Source organism: Cornus florida, unplaced genomic scaffold (genome assembly GCF_030987335.1).
Source record: "Cornus florida cultivar Cherokee Brave unplaced genomic scaffold, ASM3098733v1 CherokeeBrave_3.0.0_Hap2_Chr06, whole genome shotgun sequence".
Classification (NCBI taxonomy): Eukaryota; Viridiplantae; Streptophyta; class Magnoliopsida; order Cornales; family Cornaceae; genus Cornus; species Cornus florida.
Window position 1 is genome coordinate 81680069 of NW_026775576.1, and position 14718 is coordinate 81694786.

Here is a 14718-nt window from a genome sequence, read left to right on the forward strand (position 1 = left end):
CCTCGAGCTCTTCTGCAGCTACTACTGGTGGTCCTACAGTCTGGTGATAATAGCATTGTAGCTCTTATTCCAGTCCTTCTTCAAAAAGTGACAGGAACCTCTCTCAAGGTGTTCCTGAGGATGGAAAGGATAACGCTGATCAATCAGTATCTGGGTGATGAGGTGGCCAAATGGGAGAGACTTAGCCCTTTCGGGCTTTTCCTTGCTGATATACTCATCGAAGAGCTTCCTCATCACGCTCCAGATGAGCACGGGGATAGATACCAAGTGGCCTGTATAAAATGCGTAGAGGGCTGTCAGATAGTCTCCTCGCCGCTAAATCTTGGGCCTGGCCATATATATGTTTCGAAAGAGAACGGAATCAAAGAACCATAAGTCATCTGAAAGAAAGGTGCGGGCGGTGAAAGTCTCGCCATCAGCATGGTGACCTATCAGAAATACTGCCATGTCGGCATAAGAAGACCTGTATAGCCTAGGATAAAGCTCCTGTAGCTCCGAAGGGCATCGGTATGGACAGTGGCATGATCTGGCTAGTGTGTCCACAATAAGATAAATCTGATGGCCATCTATGGTAGTGACCAACTCTGCCGTGGTACGCGGGGATGGTTGGAGGTTCTGGAAGAACATCCGTACTAGCCGCGGGTAGACTGGCTCAGTAACTGTGGCAAGAATAGCTGCAAGGCCCCTCTGGATAATATCATCATAAGCTGATCGAGTCAGCACCGATCTGGAGGAGAAATCTGTGTCAAAAACTGACTTATGATCCACTGTCATATGTGCATATCTAGACGCGGGCCTGTCACACTCTCGAGCTAGCTGAGCTGGCTGGTGTGGTGGAGATGGTAATGGTGAATGCTCAGCCTCAGCATGTGATGGAGATGGAGATGGTGTAAACGCAAGCTGAGCCTCAGAAGGAGATGGAATATGATCATCCTCAGCCTCATGAGCAGGTGACTGAGGTGGAGTAGGCTCTAATGGCTCCTCCAGTATATGAGAGGGCTCTGGCTCCTCTATCCTAGGTCTGATACGTCTCTGAGGGCCGTGTTGCCTCTTGGCAACAGTCTTACGCTTAGTCATGGCCTGAAAAATAATTCAAAACTTGCAAGGGGAGTCAGAGCTAGAATAAAGAATTGAAAGCACAAAATAGAAACATGCATGTCAAATAAGATAGACAAAACATATATGACATGAATCTATACAAGTGACAGAATGTGAACATGCTAAGTAATATAAGTATGAAATGCATCCAATATAGAATATCACAAGCATTGAGCATAAATGAGATAATATGGACAGAAGACAAGATGCATTGAATGTGTGTATAAAATATGTGAAGTTCGATCCATCACAAAGAAATGTGAGATCGATCTCAAAACTTCGATCGATCTGAGAAACTGAAAAAAAAATGAGTTCGATCGATCTCTCAAGATCGATCTGAGATAGAAGTTCGATCGATCGAACTGTTCGAAGATGAAAATCGAAAGGTCACATATCTGTGACGTGGATGGCACGGGGCCTTCACGAACAGTGTCGTGGGCCCATCAACACAACAATTCCTCAATCCTACTCATTTTACAAAGCCCATACTCCCATAAAACAAATCAAAACTCAAAATATATATATATATATATACAAATCTATATACATATATACATAACATGCTTCAAGCTTCATCAATGGAGGAAATCATCAACAATACATCTTTGATCTAGCATGTATAGTACGAATACATAAAATAGAAGCTTAAATCACAAAGTGGGTCTCGGATCTCACCTAAAATATGAGAGAAGTGGATAAGATGCGAAGGGGGTGATGGAATCTGAGAGAAGAGAGAAATCAATGCCCACCGGATCTCGCCGGAGATTTACCGGCGAAGATGATGAAGATGGGTGCACAGTGGTGACAGGAATGAGGTACAAGGGTTTGGAGGGTTGGATCAATCTAATGAATCGATCTTGAGACCCTCAAGGTCTATTTTTTAAAAACTTTTCCCGATCAGTTCGATCGATCGAACTGAGATTTCAGATCGATCGAACTATGATGATCTCTCTTCAAAATATTTTTGGAATTTTTGAAATTTTTGAAAAATTCAAAACTAAATTTAAAAATTAAAATTGAAAAATAGAAAATATTTTTGGATTTTTGAAAAATAAGAGTAAAAATAAAATAAAATAAAAATATTTTTGGATTTTGAAATAAATAAAGTAAAATCCCCCTTTTTATTTTTTATTTGTTAAAAATAAAATAAAATAAAATCTTTTTGGGATTTTTGGAAAATAAAATAAAAATATTTTTGGATTTTGAAATAAATAAAGTAAAATCCCCCTTTTTATTTTTTATTTGTTTAACATAAAATAAAATAAAATCTTTTTGGGATTTTTGGAAAATAAAATAAAAATATTTTTGGATTTTTTTTTTTTTTTTTAAATTAAAAAGTCAAATGAAGTCAAACAAAAGTCAAAATAGAGAATTGAAGAACTAAGATCGATCTGAACAAAATGTTCGATCGATCAGACAGAGAGCAAAAATATACAGGTTTTTGGTTCAAAATTTTGGTTAAGTGTTAGAACTTGCAGATCGATCCAATGATGAAGTTGGATCGATCGAAGAACTTCAAATTGATCTTGAAATGTTTTCGATCGATGAGACAGAGAGCTAAAATATGCAGGTTGATGCAGGCTCAAAAATTTTCTTAGTATTGGATCTCAAGATCGATCGAACTTTGAAGTTGGATCGATCTAAGGTCTTCTGATCAATCTGAGAATAAGTTCGAACGATGGGACAAAGAGGTGATTTGGATGCCAATGGAAAATTTTTCTAAGTGTTGGATGCAGGTGGAAAAGTTTTCTAAGTGTTGGATACAGGTGGAAGTTCGATCGATCGAACTCTCATTTGAGATCGATCAAACTTATACAAAATGCTCAATCACAACATAAAAAGTTCATGCAATCCTAATCACAGTTCCTACCAATGCATATGAACCAAAAACAAGTATCTAGACTTCGCAAGAAATGAAATTAAAGATAGAAATGAGGGAGGAATAGGGTTTTGACACCCTACGAAATATCGTGCTAGTCTTTAACGTCTCTAGCAAGACATTGGGCTCTTTTAGCCCGGATCAAAGATCTTATAATGCATCCCCTCCTTGTTGGGGTGATAGATGCTTTGAACCCCACCCAACAAATAGTTCTTTGAAGAACTTGTTGGATTAACCTCAAAAGGAACTTTTGATCCCTTGTCAATGCAATCACAATCTTTGGGCTTCCATGCCCTTTCAAGGCAAGAATTTGAAACAAGACTTTGAGAATGCAAGGTTGAAGATGATCCCTTTGAAGTTTTAGTCTTACACAAAAGCTCACTTCCTTGACATTGAAGATCATAGCATTTATCTACAACATTAACTCCTTCATATTTGTCAAATGAGTTGGGTGTGGGATTGAAGATATTCAACTTCACCTTCATGTAGCCAAATGAGATCTTCATTATCCCAGTCCTACAATTGATGTTGGCATTAGCGGTTTCCAAAAAAGGACGGCCAAGGATAACGGAAATTTGGCTTTTAGGATTGGGGACAGGTTCCGTGTCAATGACAACGAAATCAACGGGGAAGAAAAATTTGTCAATCTTAATCAAAACATCTTCAATTATACCCCTAGGCTTCTTAATGGATCGGCCAGCAAGTTGTAAAACTACCGACGTCGATTTCAATTCACCTAAGCCCAATTTGACATAAACCGAGTATGGAAGAAGGTTAACACTTGCTCCTAAGTCAAGAAGCACCCGATTAATGATATGATCACCAATAATGCATGAAGTAATAGGTGAACTGGGGTCCTTAAACTTTGGAAAAGTGTTATGTTGCAAAATTGAGCTCACTTGCTCGGTTAAAACCACTTTTCTTGGTGTTTGGCTCTTGTTCTTCCCCTTTTGGGTGCACAAGTCTTTCAAGAATTTGGCAGAAGCCAGAATTTGCTTAATTGCATCCAAAAGTGGAAGATTGACTTTCACTTGCCTAAACATTTCCATGAATTCATTGGTTTTTGCCTTTTGCTTGTCTTTTGAAATGGATCCTTTTAAGGCATCCGGAAATGGAGCTTTTGGTTCAAACACTTTTTTAGCACTTCCTTTTAAAAACTCTTCAACACAAGAAGTTTTTAAATCACTTTGTTTCAAATCATTTTTCAACAAAACTTTTTCAAATTCATTTTTCGGCAAATCTTTCTTCAAATCATTTTCAAAATCATTCTTCAAATCACATTTTGAAGCTTTCTCATTCACAAGATCATGTATATGCAATGAATGAGGAATGGGATGTGAAACAGGATGGGTGACAACTTAAGGTTGCACCGGTTCACTCTCTTTATTGAACTTTCCGACTTGATTGTCCACAATCCTACCACTCCGCAAGGTAGTCACCGCATTAACATACTCAATGGTGTGGCCTTCCGATGAGGAATGGGTTTCCACAACACATTGTTGCTTAGGTGGGGCATTCATAGGCATCTTTCCCTTCTCTCTTGCATTAAAAGTGCTTGCTATTTACCCTACTTGGGTTTCTAGCTTCGCAATAGATTGAGAGTAGGAATGAAGCAATTGTGTGTTTGCCTCAAGAATGCCCAAAGCATTCAAAACTTTTTCTTCAAAGGCGGGACTTCTAGCATTTCCTTGGGAATAAGATTGGTTGGGAAAATGAGAGTTAACAAATTGATTCCCTTGTGATTGATAAGGTCTAGAACCTTGGGATCCTTGGTTTTGAAGTAGAGGTGGAATATACTTCCCTTGAAAACTACTTTGGGAAAGGATTGAGCCCTCTCCTTGGTTTTTCCAAGAGAAATTCGGATAATTTCTCCAACTTGGATTATAATGAGTACCATAAGGATTGTTCCCTTGGTTCACAAAAGCTGCATTGACTTGTTCATTAGGTTCATTTTGCCCTTGGCCGTGAGGACAATGAGAAGTAGAATGAAGAACACTAGAATAAGTCATACATATTTCATTTGATGCACAATGAGAATGGTTAGGGAAGGAAGATACTTAGTTCGCCGAGTTTTAGTTAATCAAAAATTGATCAAACCTTTGAGATAAACACTTCATTTCGGTAGCTATTTCATTTGAATGGTCGACTTGATGTAAGCCAACACTCTTCCTACCTTGTGAATTTCTACCATTCTTGGATGATAATGTTCTATGCAAAGAATTTTCACTCATGCTCTCATAAAGACGCCACACATCATCCTCATGCCTATCAATGTATGAGCCACCCATGGAAGCATCAACCATGTGTCCGATAAGCTCTCAAAGAAATATTGAACTAATTGCCATTTGGGCATGTCATGATGTGGACACTTCCTAAGCAATTCATTAAAGTGTTCCCATGCCTCATGAAATGTTTCCCCATCCCTATGTGAAAATTCCCGAATTGAGGTTCGCATGGCATTGGTCTTAGAAACTGGATAGTACTTCTTCAAGAACTCTTGTTACATTTCTGCCCAAGAAGTGATTGAAAAAGGCCTAAAATTGTTAAACCAATACTTTGCCTGGTCTTTTAAGGTGAATAGAAAAAGTTTAAGTCTTAAGACCTCTTCCGGCATGTCCGTATATTTTACGGTGGAACATACTTCTATAAACTCATCCAAATGCTTGTAAGGTTCTTCACTTGGAAGTCCATGATAGTTAGGAAGCATTTGAATGGTTTGTGGCTTAATTTCATAGTGATGTGCTCTAAATGGTGGCAATTGAATGCATGTGGGTGCATTGTATTCATTAGGCACATAGTGATCTCTTAAAGCAAGTGGAGGATTAGCAATTTGAGGTGCAACATGGGCACCTTGATTTCCTTGAATAATGGGAGGTTGTGGAGCATACATTGGCCTTGGCATTCCAAATGGAACTTGGCCTTGTTGTTGTGGTTGGTGAATGAATGGTCTGGGCATGTCTAATGGTGCTTGAATGTTCTCATGATGCACATTTGGATAGAGGATACCTTGTTGGTCTATGTGACCAAAGTCCTCTACATGCTTTTCATTATGGCCTTCCGTTAATCGGGTAGAACTAAAACTTCCTCTCCCCCTAGGATTTCTAACTACGAATTCAAGATGCAAATCAAGAGGGACAAGAGTTGGTCTTAGTGATCTACGACCATGCATGCACAATGTAAAAACACATAAACACAATGAATGAACAAACACTTCGACTTCACAACAATTCAATGAAACCTCCTCCACAAACACTTAACCCATACTCCTATGCTTTAACAACAATGATTCAAAGAACAATTAAGAATGCCTTCATGCGTGCTCACGATTTATCTAAGAATTTAAAAACAAGCCCCCACACGGGCCGACGATTTAACTAAGGGATTAAGTAAATAAAGTCTCACAAAGGTCCTTTAGCACTTCAACTCCAAATTTATAGCTTAGCTTAGTATTTTTAAAAAAAAAATTAGCATTTTTCCTTGCTTGCTTAGCTCCTTTGCTTGGTGGCTCCTTTGTTTGATGCTCCTTGTCAAAGATGAACAAACACAATAAGTAATCAAAAGAAAAATAAAAACAAAGTAAAGACACGATCAAAAGAGTACTAATTCCTAATTGATTCCACAAATACGACGTTGCCTAATCCCCGACAACGGCGCCAAAAGCTTAGAGAGTGTACATTAAGGCGAGGGCCAAGTTTTACATTTATAAAAGCTACTACTACCTTTACATAAATCATTGAATAAACAAGATATATATATATATATAAAAGTGCCAAAACATGTATTACAATACTAATCCCTTAATAATACACAAAATCAAAATGTAGAAAGCATGCTTGGAGCTAACTCTAGCCCCAAGAGGATGTCTAGCCACTCATGGTAGTGTTTCTCCAACCCTCAAGGGCTAAGTCCATGGTAGAGATTTGCTCCTTGGTTGATGAAGAGTCTCCAATGGTGTCTCTAGCCTCTTCCTCCTTTAAACTTCCTCTCCAAGAGTTCTACAAGGTATGATATGATATGATGAGATATAATATGATATGATACAAAAAGTAATCCTTATATAGGTAGGTCAAATGACACTCAAAATAAGCTAGGGTCGTACAGCAAATATTCCCCAATGATTGGATAAATGATAACTTTTTATGAGCTGAAAATTTAACTTTTTCGCCCTGGAGGAAGTTCAATCGATCGAACCTTGGACTTGGATCGATCGAACATGGCTGAGATCTATCGAACTTAGGTTGGATCGATCCTCAATGGCGGCGCTTTTTGGATAAAAACAAATCTGAGATATTTCGAAGATATTTTTAGGAAAAGGACAAAAGTGGTTGGTAGGGTGGTGCAACTAGATAAGATCAATCATTTGGTAAGGACAAGGTAGTTCGATCGATCGAAGAATGATGTTGGATCGATCGAACTTTTGAGATCTCTGAAAATGTCATCATGGCTCTGATCCATCTTGAAGTGCTGAGATCGATCATGTTAGATCGATCGAACCTTGATCTGAGATCAATTGAAGATGTTGAATTCCACATTTTTCTTCCTTTTGCTTCCACTTGGCTCCTTCTTTGATTCATCCCAGAATTGCTTCATTTCTACTCTTATTTAGCTGAGTTAACTTATTTTCGGGATAAGTGCCTGAAAATGGAAATAATATGAAATCAATCTAAAATGGTAAAGTAAGATAGATAAGGGTACTAGAATGCCTAAGCTTAAGGGATTTAAATACGCACTTTTCAGCGCTCATCATCTCCCAGTTGAATTAGAGCGCCGTGCTTATTAGGCCATAAAAAGGCTCAACTTTGATCTCCAACAAGCCGGCTCTACTCGTAAATTGCAGCTTAATGAGCTTGAGGAAATTTGAAATAATGCGTATGAAAGCGCCAAAATCTATAAGGCAAAGACTAAAGCTTTTCATGACAAGCACATTGTCCACAAGTTTTTTGCCCCTAGACAAAAAGTTTGGCTTTTTAACTCTCGCTTGAAGCTTTTTCCCAGTAAACTACGTTCACGGTGGAATGGGCCATATATCATCACTTCCGTCTTTCCTTATGGTGCAGTCGAACTCCAAGATCCTACCAATGGATCTCTCTCTAAGGTTAATGGCCAATTGATAAGCGCCGAATATTGTATATTCAAGCGCCCTAAATTGCATTAGTTAAGTCCATCGTTTGATTATTTAAGTAGATTATCTTCATTTGTGTGTATGTATATATTTTCAGGTCCATTTGCCAAAAAAGGAGCAAAATCAAGGCTTTGTGGAGTTTTGGCCAACAAAAGGTGCCAATGCTGAATTCTGGCAGCAGTAGAACCTGGACTTTGCTCACCATTTTGACCTTCCAAACTCGAGAAATGGACTTCCCTCATAACATAAAAGATTTAGAGCTCTGAATCAGCTTTCCAAATCTTCAAACGGTTTGTCATTCGGAGCTCGGAGCAGAGAGTTATGGCCTTGTTACCAGAGGTGCGCAGAACTGCCTGGCAGCAATGAAATTCTGCCTTGATCTTCATTTTCGACCAACCATCCTTGAGAATTGGATATCCACCAAAACATGAAATATTTAGAGCTCTGAATTAGCTTTCTAAATCTTCAAACGGTTCATCATTCGGAGTTCGGAACGCAAAGTTATGGCTGTTTAACCGAAGTAGGTCTGGGCGGAGCAAGGCAAGAATGGAGCATTCTGCTCCAATTTCGAGTGCTCGAGCCCTTATTTCGAGTGCTCGAACTTAGGGCAGAATTGCATCCGGAAATGGCCCATTTTCAGCCACTTGCATCTTGGGTTCCTCAATTCTAATTTCCCTCTTTAATGGTTGGTTGGAGATGTTGGTTGGTGGGGGTTTCTAGAGCCTTATCTCTAGAAGATAAGAGAGGGAAGCCACACAATATGATAGGGCTTCATTTTACAAGATTGGAGGAGAGAGAAGAGAGCAAGGAAGGTGTGTTCTTGGAGCTAGAAGAGGGGAGCTCGAAAATGGAGGTCAAGGCTTTGCTTCCTCCTTCCTCTAGTGCATCAATGGGTAACTAACTCCCTTCTAGGGAGGTGATGAAACTCCTTCTTGTAAGCATGTCTTGTTTTTGATTTACATTTGGGGATGTAATGTATATATATGACCTTTCCATGAACTAGAGCTTTATTTGATGTGAAGAGCTTCAATGTCTATTAATGATCATTTTGAGTTTAAGATCTTGTCTTAAGATTGTCTCCTCTTATGATTATTTTGCTTCCATTTTCATAGTGACAATGAAGATGAGTTTATGGAAATGTTTTTATTGGCATGATGCTTGGGAAATTTGATAGTCTATAGCTTAGGGTTCTCTTTTGATAGATTATTCTTGATTCCTAATGTCATGTGCTTCTACTATGTGATTAAGGGCTTGATAACTCTATGCTTAGTGAGTATGTCTAAGGTTGCAACCTAGTTTAGGTAACCAAAACATGCAATACTTTGATAAGTTATTCTTTCCTATTGATTTCATAAAAATTCTTGAAGGTAATGTAGCAATTTTATGTTGTTGCATTTCATGGTTTTATGTATATATTATTCCCCAAGTAAATCATGTATTAACATGCTTATGGATAGGTAGTGGATTCACTTCCCTAGCCCTCTCTACCTAGATCTCCTTCCTTTACATTTACTAGCATTCTTGTTTTATGCACACTTCAATTACTAGCTTAGTGACAAACCAATCAACAACTCCTTATTACACCTTATCATTCTTAAATAACTCTAGATACTTAGGTTGCCTTAAGACTAGCGCAGTCCCAGTGGTTCGACTTACCCGACCAATAGCCCTATTTTACAATGATTCGTGCTATTGCGAAGGTTGATGTATAGTTGATCAACCGATCAATTTTTGGCGCCGTTGCCGGGGACTGCAAACGGTTTAGCGACCAAGGTTCTAGGGTTAATTTTAGTTTGATTGTGAATACTGTGTTTTGTGAATATTTCTTGTGTGGTTTAACCATTTTTGTGTTGTAAGTGAGATTCTAGGAACTCGAAGCTCGCCGTGGGGAATGCTAGCAAATTGTAAGTCTAGAGGACCCCGGGTAAGTCTCTTGACCTTCTAGTTTCGAATTGTGAATATCGTGCATGTGTTAAGCTTAGAAGTAGATAAATTGCAAGCCCTTGTCGAGGCTATTGCAATTGTGTATTTTCAATTCCAAGCATCGGTCCTTGTCGTGGCCATTTTAATTTTTGTCTTGATAATTGAGGAGAAAGGGAATATCATTGTATGTGGAGTTGATGATAAAGAATTGTTGTGTTGATTATGTTATGTGTTGTTGATGTTTAACTCTTAGATGGAGAATAATTATCTCCCAACTCAATTCTACACACCACATGCATTTTGTGCTTTTTGCTCTAGTAATTCACATCATACAAGAGATTGTCTTCCAACGAGACAATTCTCGGATTTTTATCTAGAGCAACCAAATGAAAATTTCTTTGAACCGGGTAGTGATCCATACTTCAATGGTTACAACTCGGGTTAGGGAGACCAACAAAACTTCTTGTGGCATGACATAGGAAATTCAACCCCACAATCTCATATGCAACCTTTTCAACCCAATGATCATTCTTTCCCGCCCTCATCTCCTTTTCCACCGTCTCCATTGGATGAGCTAATTGTTGCTAACAAACAAATGATGGAGTCTATGCACACGCAAATGATGGACTCCAACAATCAACTATTGGCCTCCCTTGCTAGCATGCAATCCACAGTAGAGTCTATCAATCAAGTGGTACCATATCACCAGTCCCAAGTTAGTGCAATGATAGATGACCAAATATCTCAAATTCAACAAAGGATTAATGCTAAAAACATGAAGAGGAGGAAACATTTTCATTTGAATTTATGGCCAATCCAAAAGAAAATTCTATGAATGATGAGATTACTCCTAGTAACTTTCATCATGAGAATGATCAAGTGGTCATCACATATGAAAATGATGAAATAGTGGTTGAAGATCAAATTGTTACCACTCATAAAATGGAAGAATTTGTGGTTAAAAATGAGGAAAAAGATGATGAGATTGCATCCTTTAAAACTCTAGAACAACCCCTAAATAATCCTTTGCTTGATGCACCTCCTTCAATGGAGGATCCTCTCAAAGCTTGTTTGGCTCATTTCAATTGTGAGGATTTTAATGTTGACAATTCCATTTCAGAGGTGAATTCTTTGCTTAATATTCATCCACCTATTCATTATCTTCCTTGGTCAACATCAAATGTATCTCTTTCTTGGGAGCTTGCATCTCATCTCATTCCTTCTCTTGAGTTGTCTCAAGTTGTTGAGCCCGAACCGCCGGATAAGTGTGAGGAGGATGTTGAAATTTTGAAGGATAAGTTGTCGAGCATTCCCGTGCTCAATATGACCCTTCAAAAGCCTTTGCTAGGTGCACTCTCACCTACTCCATCTTCCTATAATCCAAATAAGCCCCATAATCCAAAGTTCTTCATTGAGGATGAAGAGTGGGTTGAGGTCTTTCCGCTACCTCTTTTCCACTTTTGTCTTCAAGCTCTTCCTCCTTCGCTTTTAAAAGAATTATCCTATTTGGGGAAGCTTGAATCTCTTGAGAGACATGGTATAGGGTAAGGAGGACTAACCTGATCTCGGTGTGTCTAGCTATCGAGATTTTTGAGGATTAGTACCTGCTATAACTTCGTCTAGCTATCAACATTAAATTTAGCAAAGCAAGGGAAGCAATTCTTTCAATTTCCAAGCTTCCTTCTTTTTGAAATTGCTCGTGCCTTGCAAAATTTTCTGGGAAATGGTTTAGAAAAGCCAAAAATTTGATTTTTCTTAGACCTTCTCAACTCTAATTTTCATTCCCGGAAATTTCCATCGCTTCCTAGCAATTTCATCGGATCTTGGGAATGCTACTCATGTGCATAATGTCTCATTTGTAATACATTCTTGAAAATTTTCGCAAAATCATCCATGCATTGAAATTCTTGCACTGTTTAAAATTTTTTCCATGCATTTGCAATGTTTGAAAATTTTTCAAAATTCCCCATGCATTGTCCCATGCAAAATTTCAATTTCTTTCCATGCATGCAAAGCTTCAAAAATCCATCCATGCATTAGATTGGAATAATGTGCAAAATTTTAAAATTTTCCATGCATGGGAATGGCAAAGTTTTCAAATATTTTTCCAACTGCCATGCAAAGCTTTAAAAATCTTTCCATGCATGGGAATGGCATGCCACGTTTAAAAATTTTTACATCCATGCATTGGAATGGAATGAATTTGCAAAGTTCAAAATTCATCCGTACATTGGAAATGTGTTACATTTTGAAAAAAATTTCCAATTATATTCATGCATTAGCAAGATGTTGCAAAGTTTGACACATTTGTTTCAGCAATTGCATCCATTCAAAATGCTCACTGGGCCAAGATTCTAGTGCTCGAATGATCTAATCAAAATTCCATGAGCTACTACCCATTTTGGAGCACTCTAAATTCCATTTGGATTGCTCCAGATGTCTTCACCATCAATCCCAAGCTCACTGCCCATTTTTGGAGCACTCTAGCTTCCAATTTGAGTGCTCCAAATTCTTCCACCCATACTGCCGAACCTACTGCCCTCATTTCGAGCACTCTCAATTCTGGTATGAGTGCTCGAATTCCATGCCCCAGCCAACCCTCACTCTCTGCCACAATATCGAGCACTCGAAAAGGCGATTTCGAGTGCTCCAACTCCCATCCTCGCAGCCAACTCCCAATCCACACACCAAACCCACCTCCCTCACCACCCAGCTCACCACACTGCATGCATGCATGCACGCCCATGCATGCATGCCAAACCTCCAAACTTCTCATCACCCCTCCTATCAACCCTCCTCCCATGCATGCATGCCAAACCCATGCATGCATCCCACCACCCTCCTACCAACCCTCACAACCAACCTCACCACCCCTCAACCACCATCAACCCTCACCATGCCCTGCACCTCAACCAACTCACACCCATCTTCTCTCGGCAACCCACTGCTCCACTTTCGAGCACTCGAAGACCAAGCTTCGAGTGCTCGAACTCCTCATGCCAGCACCCTAGCCCATCACCCAACTCTCTGCCCCAATTTCGAGCACTCGAAGTGGGCCTTCGAGTGCTCGAACCAAGCTCTCTTTTCTCTCTTTTAAAACCCATTCTCTCCCTCGCAGCTCCATCTCCCTCTCAACCCACAAAACCACCACCAACCCCTCTTCCACCTCACAACCACCTCTCTCTCTCTCGGCTCCTCCCTTTCCCCACACCAACCAACCAACCTCCCCACTCCACGTCCCTCTCAACCCATAAAACTCCCACACCCTCACCCCCTCACACCACCTTTCTCTCGGCACACCACCCACCAACCCCTCCATACACCAAATGCATGCCACCACCTCCTCTCTCTACCCACAACACCCAATCCATCTCTCATCCACCACCAGCCCACCCACATTGCCACCACCCCTACATCTCCGCAGTTCCCATTTCATATTCTGTCCCAAGGTATGTGAGCTTCCTTTTTTTTTCTCCTTTCCTTGTCTTTATTTCATCATAAGGAGGATGGGATTGCATGTCGGTGATTTTGTTGATGCTTGGGTTGCTTGTTGTTGATGTTGCTCTATGCTAGAGCTTGTTATCTTGCCAAATTTTTTGGGTTTCCTCCTCCACCCCACTCATTTTCACCTTCTCCTTTTTGTGGTGCACGCCAGGTGTTCGCTGAAATTCCTCAACCATGCCAACCAACCTCAACCCTCTTGCATGCATGCATGCAAGCCCATGCATGCATGCCCCTCACTCTCTCATGCCACCCTCTCGGCATCCCCACCTCTCCACTCTCCACCAAACAACCCACACCTCCCCACCCAAGCATGCAAACCATGCATGCTCCCCACTCTCAACCATGCAGCCACCCAACCCAAACCAACCCACCTTGGCTTCTATCCCCTTCACCCTCGGCATCCACCCTCACCCACCTCACCTTCTCACTCACCACCAACTCATGCAAAAAAAAAAAAAAAAAAAAAAACATAATACTATATATATATAATAATAATATTATAACAAAATATATATATATATATATAAATAAATAAATAAGTCCTGTTTTTCTTTTTATTTATGTTTTGATTTTTACCTGTGTACATTAGTTGTGTTTTGATCGGTCTTCATGTCCAAGTTTGGGGGACGCATTTGCACACTCGCATGGCTGACCATCTACGTCGTCGTCACTCCACTTGGTATTATTGTTCCTTTCCCCCCTTTTTTTGCTCTTATTTTGATTTACTTGTCTTCTCACATTGAGGACAATGTGACATTTAAGTTTGGGGGTGCATTTATGCATTTTTGGTTTTGCATTTTTGCTAAGCAATGATAATATAACTTGACACTAGTTGGAGATGAAGCATATGTTTAATACCTTGTGTATAGAAGCAATTGACATTTTTGAAAATAAAGAAAAATTTAAGTTGAAATGATCATGTAGATTCAAATTAGTCTGTATAAATGTCTCAATTAAATTCTCGCTGGATTTGACACTCTTTTAAGCTTCACAATGCACAGATGCACATTGGAAACTTAACTGTGAGGCATGCAACTTGATTGACCTTGACCTTGGCCTAGTTAATTTGATTTGATGAACCTGATAGATGAATATCTTTGGCATGATTTAAGTTCTCTAAAAAAAAAAAAAAAAAAAAAAAAAACTAAAAAGGAAAGAAAATAATGACCAGTTGACGTTCGTAGCCTTTCCA

The 14718-nt window shown here is 39.4% G+C and overlaps 1 pseudogene; it reads left to right on the top strand.

Annotated features, from left to right (window-relative positions):
* The first annotated feature begins 5328 nt into the window (after positions 1–5328).
* Positions 5329–5427, top strand: LOC132315294 (small nucleolar RNA R71; annotated as a pseudogene).
* The last annotated feature ends 9291 nt before the right edge of the window (positions 5428–14718 follow it).